The sequence below is a fragment of the Marmota flaviventris genome, chromosome 15, assembly GCF_047511675.1.
Source record: "Marmota flaviventris isolate mMarFla1 chromosome 15, mMarFla1.hap1, whole genome shotgun sequence".
Taxonomy (NCBI): Eukaryota; Metazoa; Chordata; class Mammalia; order Rodentia; family Sciuridae; genus Marmota; species Marmota flaviventris.
The window spans coordinates 34,163,152-34,171,395 of NC_092512.1; the positions used below are offsets into that span (position 1 = coordinate 34,163,152).

Consider the following 8,244-nt stretch of genomic DNA (forward strand, 5'->3'; position numbering starts at 1 on the left):
CTCCAGTAAGCTTGAGATTCTGTTAAATGGTAAGGACAACTACTTATTGAATATATACTATGTGCAGTGCCCAGTGACAAGCATTTCATTCAGTATGTTAGGCAATTTTGTACTTAATTCCTTCAAAGTAGACATTATCACTGCCCTCCTCTTGCAGAAGAGGGAAGAGTTAATGACAACGCTTGTTCAAGGTCACACAGCTAGTGACTACATTTTATTGGTACAGAAAACCTATTTGAGTTATTCAAGCAGCTTTTGAACAGATAAGTTCCTCAAAGAAATATCAGACTAGTTTCTGTATTTTCATACTAAAGGAATTACATTAAAACATCAAGAACTGAATCTATTAAAATATTACTCTAGCTGGGCACAGTGGCACATGCCTGTAATCCCAGCAGCTCCAGAGGCTGAGGCAGGAGGACCACGAGTTCAAAGCCAGCCTTAGCAAAAGTGAGGCACTAAGCAACTCAGTGAGACCCTATCTCTAAATAAAATACAAAATAGGGCTGGTGATGTGGCTCAGTGGTTGGATGCCCTGAGTTCAACCCCTGTTGCCAAAAAAAAAAAAAAAAAAAAGACCTTTCTCTTAGCCTCTGTATTTTCAATATTCAATATTTGTTTAACATATAAATGATGGCACCACATGCATGTTTTGCAACAAATGGCATCCCTCTCCTCTAGAAGTCTAAAGTAAATGGGAGCATTTGGGGTTGTCCCAATGTGAGGATCATTAATTAGCATTTGATGGATGAAGGCTAAACATAAGATAATACTGTCCAAAATACCAACAGCACCCATGCAAAAACACTGAACTTATAGGCTGGGTCAAGAAGATAACCTTTCATGGTAAGGTTAATTCAACCGCTGGTTAGCTTAATATACAAATAACTTCACTGTTCATTGATAAATTTACTTAATATACCTCAGAAGACACATCACTCTCTATTTTAAAATACATACAGATACCAGTCACTTTTTAGATACCTAGCTAATATTCTGCCTTTCATCTCATGATATAACCAAAGCACCTAACCTCCTGCCTACTTGGATTGTTTTTAAACTCAATAAGTTTATAGCACATATGCATATTCACATAATGTTAGAAGTAGTTTCTTTTCCCTTTGGAAAATAATTTTGTTTCATTATCAAAAAATAAAATGAAATTTCTAATTCTAAGACTCATGTCAATAGGAAATTTTTACATTTCCTGAGCTCTTTCCAAGAGCATCATGCTAATGTTTTCACTGTCTTTTTTTTTTAATTATTTGTAGATGAACACAATACCTTTATTTTATTTATTTATTTTTATGTGCTGCTGAGGATCGAACCCAGTGCCTCACACATTCTAGGCAAGCACTCTACCATTGAGCTACAACTGCAGCCTGTTTTCACTGTCTTAAAAACACTGATGACAGGGCTGGGGTTGTGGCTTAGTGGTAGAGTGCTCACCTAGCAGGTGTGAGGGCCCTGGGTTCGATCCTCAGCACCACATATAAATAAAGGTATCCTGTGCAACTACAACTAAAAAATAGATAAATATTTAAAAAAAAACACTGATGACATGAAAATCTAGAGCTAGGAATGTATCTCAGTGGTAGAGCACTTGCCTAGCATGCATGAAGCTCTGGGATTAACCCCCAATACTGAAAAAAAAAAAAGAGAGAAAGAAAATTGAACATGAATTGATTTATAACTAAAATGGTATGTAAGTCTACATCCAAAAAGTAGAAGATGTATTCTGCAGATAGATCAAAATATGTTCAAGAAAAAAATTAAACTCAGTCAAAACTATTGTCAATCAAAATTGTTATTCCTAAGCAAAATCAAGACTTACAGCTAAGGACAGGTAGGTTGCAAGAAGACCCTTTTGCAAAGGTTTACCTTTGCAGAAGTTTTGTTTTGGGGCCAGTTTTGCTCTTTGGCCAATGAAATTATTTCACAAGTTGTGAAAATAATCACAGAATCAAATTTGTGAAGCCCAGAAGCTTCTTTCTGGGTTGCAAAAGCTAAATAAAGGAGGCTCCTAAGACTTATACACCAAAAAATAAAAATGAGTATTTCCTATCCAGTTTTAAAAGTAAAATTATTCTAGTCACATAGCTCTCAGCATTTAGTTAGATCCTGAGTACTGTTTCTTGAAATTTTATATAGTCTCTGCAAAGAATAACAAAAGGGGAAAGAGATTCCAGAGTTCTGAGACACAACCCTGAGGCTCCATCTTCAGAAAAATTTGAAACTCCCTTGTTGCCAAAGAACTGAGAATGGCAAACTAAGTACTTTCAGCTCACCTTGCTGCTTATTATCTCCCCCAACTGGATTGTAAATGGAAGTGCTTTCCCCAAGCTCTTAGAGAAGCAGTTTCTAAAGTACAGACTGCCAAATCCCTTGAAGCTATCCTAGAGAAATTTCACCCAAAATGCTAAATCAAAGATTACAAGGTACTTTGAAAAACTCACCCTGCTCTCTACATGTTGAATTGTAGTAAGTACTGGGTAGGTAATCAGCAGGAATAATCTATGAGCAGTCAGAAGACTGTGGAAGTCAGGCCAAGCTTAGCCAAATCACTTTACTTCTGTTTCTAGTTCCAAAGATCGAGACAGGTCCCTATCTATCCAGTGAGAGCATTTTCAACTACCATCCCTCAAAGACCTGTAAGAACAACAACAACAACAAAAAAAATATATGAAAGGTAACTGATTTCTTCCTGTGACTATATTTCAACAAAAGATGACATTACTAAGGAACACATTTGAAAGGTCAAAATAAATTTTTACAAAGTCTCCCATGAACTTCAAAACAATCCAGGCCTCCCTGTGTATTTCAGGACTGCTTAGGAGGTAGTTATAACTACCTTCAGGGAAAGGGACAAACAGAACTATCATTCTTCCTCTTTCCCAACTCCTTAATCCTCTCAAGGTGAGTAAAGTTAAAAGTTCTCCTTAAATCCCCAGTAAAGAGAGAAAAATGCCCTCAAATCCTTCAGTGGACTACAACAATGTTTTCCTCAGCTGGCTTTCTCATTCACTTTTGCCACCCTCTTCATCATTCTTCACAAAATTATCTCTTCAAAAACCACAGTCTGACTCATTCCACTGCTTGTATCATTACTGGCTTCTTTGCTTTTAGGGTAAAAGCCCCGCTGGGCCTGACCCTAGGTCTCATAACCTCTACCCACTTTTCAGCCACCCTAGCCCTCCAACAACTTCTCAAACACTTTATTCCTCCTCACATACACTGTTCCTCAGTTAAGGTTCTTTCTACTGGTACCATCACATCCCCTTTTCAGCCTCTTTGCAGACCTCAGGTCATAGGCTCAAAAAACTTTCTTTGAACATTCTTCCATAAAGGTTATATTCCTGGTAAACTAGTTCACACCACTGATATTCCTTCAAAGCACATTTCACACTTGCATGATCATTACTAAACTCTATCGCCTCCAATTTGACTATTAAAAGTTCTGTGTGAATAGAAATCCTTTATTTTCTGAATCTTTGCATCACCATAATACCAGCATATAGCATGTACTCAATACATTAGTTGAGTAAGTAAATAAGTCATTCAAAGTTCTCATTATTTGAGCCCAACTTTATTCCCCAATGATCCACTACACAACCCACCACAAACCTGGCCTTTGTCCTCCACTCTCCAAAACTTTTCCCCTCATCTTCAGGCTCTCAAAACCTGTGGCTTTCCATGCCTAGAAAGTTGTCCCCATTTTCCTCAACCAGTTCAAATCCCACTGGATTGACAAGACCCAATTCAAGTTTTCTTGCCTCCAGGGTATTTTCCCATAGCGCTAGTTCCCATAGCTCCTGCTTCACACTTTCAAAACACTTTGCATTCTTTTTGACAATTATATATAACCTCAGAGTACTTTAATGTGTCGCATATGTGATTTTTCTTCCCAATATCATTAGGTGGAACTCCTAAGGTTGGTTTGTTTAAACTTGCTGCACCCTTAGGATAGAACCCTCAGATTTTTTCCTCTGAAAATAAGATCAGCTTTCCTCTTACTCCTGTTTCGCAGGTGATTCAATATGCCTTAACAGACTCTCCGCACAAGTTCCCTTTCGGAGATTTTTGCCTACCCTTCCCCCATTCTACCAAGAACAGAAAAAAAAAAAAACGTTTGAGTTCCCTGGATTCTTGTGCTTTCTCCTACCTAGACCGACCCTGTTTTTCCCTGTGACGATCCCTGCGTGCAGAGGAGCTGTTAGGCCCTTTAAAACTGCCATCCCCCTACTCACAAGTCCATACACCCAGTCCCGGGCTCTGGCGCTGCCTGTGACCTCACTCACACCACCCCAGATCCTCACTTGAACCACTCTGTCACCTTCCATCCCCTCCATCAGACGGCGTGGATTCTCAGTAACCCTTGCCTAAGCAAGGTCCCAAGTCCGCTCTGCCTCTCCTTTCGGCCTCAACTACTGAGTACCCCCTGAGGCCGTTTCTCTTTTCCCTCCTTCCTCTTCCTTAGACTGAACCTAGGCCCAAAGCAGTGACCAACAGACGCGGAGCAGACACAGGCACCAGGCCTGCCTGCTCCAGCTCCAACGCCAACGCTACGGTCTCGGGCCCGCCCCCGCCCCCATCCCTCCCAAGCGGCGACAGCAGCGCAAGCCTGGGCCTGGCCAGGGGTCCCCCTCAGGGATAGTCATCGCTCACGGACCCGGGAAGGTGTCAAACGAGGAAGCGGCGGCGGCGGCGGAAACTGGTGAGGAGGCAGGCGGCCTGGCAAACGTTTACGGCTCAGCGCTCCATCCCTCCCGGACCTAAGCTCCGGCCTCACAGCTTCCTCGACCCCAGAGCCCACAGAACAAGTCACGTGCCGGCCGGAGCAGTCAGCTGACCGCGGCGCGCGCCGCTGCGCAGCCGCAGCCGCAGCCGCGGCCGCCGGAGAGGGCGGGCCCGGGACGCTCGGGGGAGCCTGGGAGCCAGGAGAGGGGCCGCGGCGGCCGCTCGGAGTGGGTGGGGTTGGTGGCCGCTGCGGGTGGCTGCGGGCTAGCCACTTGCGAGCGTGACGGACCCTATCCCTAAAGTTTTCCCGCTTGAGATTTCTGCTGGTCAGAATTTATCTCCAACCCCCTGCACAGGCTTCTTCTTGGCCAGGCCAGTTTTCTGAGTAATATCCTTAATCGTGCTCTTCGGCTGATTCACAGTTTCCTTGCAGTCCAGTTCCACTTAGTTCCATAAACGTCCATGGACTGGGCACCCGCTGTATACTCGCAGCTGGTTGGTTGTTTTTAGGATTCCTGGAGCAAATCGCCCCTTACCTTGAGCTTCTTATCAAGTTAGGCAGGGGGAGGGTCTGTGGTGTGTGGTGATTATAAATGATCCAAACCACATTAGATAAGGGAAACCAAGCAAAGCTTCAGGACAGAGGCACGACAGAGGGAAGCATTATCCTTTGGGGGAAAAATAGATAGCAAACTGCCCTTCCTATTCATGCATAGTTCATTAGCTTGGGTAGATAGGTAGTATTATTCTAATTTAGAACATTGAGTTTTAGAAACAGTAGAGGATTTTGAGGTTTTTACTAAGTTGATCCTTTTAGATTTATAGTTAAGGAAAGTGAAGAACTAGAAGGCACAGAGCCAGATAGCACCATAAACACTCCTGGTGTTAAATCCTGGCCTTCCTCCTTGCTAGCTTGTGACCTTCTACCTTTAAACTTCAGCTTCTTCATCTGCAAAATGGTGATTAACAATAAACCAGATAGCCAGGCACCGTGGTGCACTCTTGTAATCCCAGCAGTTTGGGAGACTGAGGCAGGAGGATGACTTGTTCAAAGTCAGCCTCAGCAATTTAGTGAGGCCCTGAGCAACTCAGGAAGACCCCGTCTCTAAATAAAATATTTAAATGGACTGGGGATATGGCTCAGTGGTTAAGCACCCCTGGGTTTATTCCCAATACAAAAATAAATAAATACCGATAAAGCTATCCTGCAGGTTAGATGTAGTTGCAATAGCATGATGCTTGGCACTTAGGAAATGCCAGTGGCATAGGTTTTCTGATCTATCTTATACATTTTCTGTTATGTGTCCCTGCAGAAATTCACCACAAAATTTCTTAGAGTTACAGAATTAGGTTGAACAGAAAGTAAAACACCAATCAAACTGCACAATTTTGGATGACTTTCAGTTCGTTTCACAGCTTTGGAAACTTGTCAGAAATTCCATAGACTTTATCTGGCATCACAACGTGAATCTAAAGGCAATTTTTCATTAGTTCCATGTCAAAACTTCCTGTAATGATAGAAATGTTATTCTGTGCTTGCTATCCATCTAGTACCCACTAGTCCCATGGGCTATTGAGTACTTGAATGTGACTAATGTGACTTAGGAATTGACTTTTAAAAGTTATTTCACATTGGTTAAAATTTAAATAGCCACACGAGGCTGGTGATAATAGCTTTAGACAGTGAAATTTTAGGGCCTGCATTTGAAACTCCTTGGTTTCTTCTTGTTGTATGTCGTCCTGAGTAGACTTCTCATCTTGGATTCTTGAGTTTTAAATCAAATGCATCTACTTCTGACCTTGCTCCATTTTCCAACCTCCATGTAATAGTTGGTAGGCAGAATAATGCTCAATAAATGTTATCCCTAATCATTACTGGCCTAGCATATCTCACTTAAAAATCTAGCAAATGTGTTTAACAAAACCTGGACATATTTGCTTTTTATTGGTTTATAATAGTAAAGAATATGTTTACAAAGATAAGGGAGGCTCACTTCTCTCTGCCCTTAACAAAAGCATACATAATTATCTAAGAATGTAACAGGTATGCCACACATTTTCTTCTATTCCAACTCTAAATATTACCCATCTAGAAGTGCCTTCTAAACTTAAAGCATAAGGTGCATAAAGCCAAGTGAGTGGCACATCCCTGTAACCCCAGCTATTCTAGAGGCTGAGGAGTGGGACTGCAAGTTTGAGGCCAACCTGAGCAATTTAGCAAGAGCCTGTCTTAAAAAAAAAAAAAAAAAAAAAAAAAAAAGTCATAAAAGACGTCTAAAGATTTATTTTTTCCTGACAACGTGTGTGTGTGTGTGTGTGTGTGTGTGTGTGTAAGTTGTGGATGGACACAATGGCTTTATTTTATTTATTTATCTTTTATATGGTGCTGGGGATCGAACCCAGAGCCTTACATGTGCTAGGCAAGTGCTCTACCACTGAGCCACAACCCAGCCCCCTAACATTTTTAAAGGAAAAATACAAGTTTATTAAATATTTTCATTTTGTTAAAATGTTTCACTTGTATATTTTCTGTCTCCCCACCATTTCCATGTCTGACCACGGCTGCTATTATGTCCTATCATAACAGTCCATACATTAAAACTAAGCAAAGAGAGGAGCTCCATCTTTAAAACCTAAACTGGCATTTTTAGATGACACTTTCTTGGCAATGGAACCTGGGCAACATTTATCGAACATGGTAAGGAAAGTTCTCTCTGCATTCTAAAAAGGACAGCCAGATATCAACTGTTACGGAAATTAAACAAGACAGAAAATTTTCCTTCACCTCAATACTGGGGATTGGAGTCCTGCTTTACCACTGGGCTACAACCCCAGCCCCCTTTTTTATTTTTTATTTTGAGATGGGGTCTCTCTATATTGCCAAGGGTGGCCTCGTATTTGCCATCCTCCTACCTCAGCCTCCTAAATAGCTGAGATTACAGTTGTGCACCACCATACCAGGTAATACAGGAAATTTTAACAACTTGTTTAAACTATTTTATTAAAGAGACTTATACAGCCAGAGATTTTGAGTAGTCTCTTAGTCATACAGAAACAATTTACCTGGCTTTTAATTTGTGAAAAGAACTAGCTTTTTCTATACTCACTTGCATATTTGCTTTTTTTTCCTTCAGAATTATGTCTTTTTGGTGTTTTAATTATTCTTTTACTGTTTTTTTTTTTTGGGGGGGGGAGGTCTTAATCTTTTGATCTTGTTGCTGATTTTGAGTCTTTCGTATCCTGACTTGAGTTTTATGCATTTTTTTACTAGAGTATCTGATAAAAAGATTTCTTCATTGAGTTTTTTCTTCAGTTTCATACTCAACGAAATCTTCATCTTGCAGCAAATTTACTTTTTCTTATTTGAAAATGCTACCATTTCCAGTGGCAGGTCAATTTCCAGATAAATAAGAGTTTTACATCCTTCTCCTCTTCATCTTCTGACTCTGCATCTTTCTCCACAGCTGTCGAGTCCTGTCCACTAATGGGCCTGGGCCCTGAACCGCG

At 41.1% G+C, this 8,244-nt stretch overlaps 1 protein-coding gene across 1 annotated transcript in view; it reads right to left on the minus strand.

Annotated features, from left to right (window-relative positions):
* The window catches only part of Atp6v1c1 (ATPase H+ transporting V1 subunit C1), a 51,450-nt gene extending 46,613 nt beyond the window's left edge, over window positions 1–4,837 (minus strand). Inside the window, exon 1 of the mRNA XM_027948866.2 lies at window positions 4,670–4,837. The gene's annotated coding sequence lies outside the window, so the exon portion shown is untranslated. The remainder of the gene's footprint in view (window positions 1–4,669) is intronic.
* Between the last annotated feature and the right edge of the window lie 3,407 nt (window positions 4,838–8,244).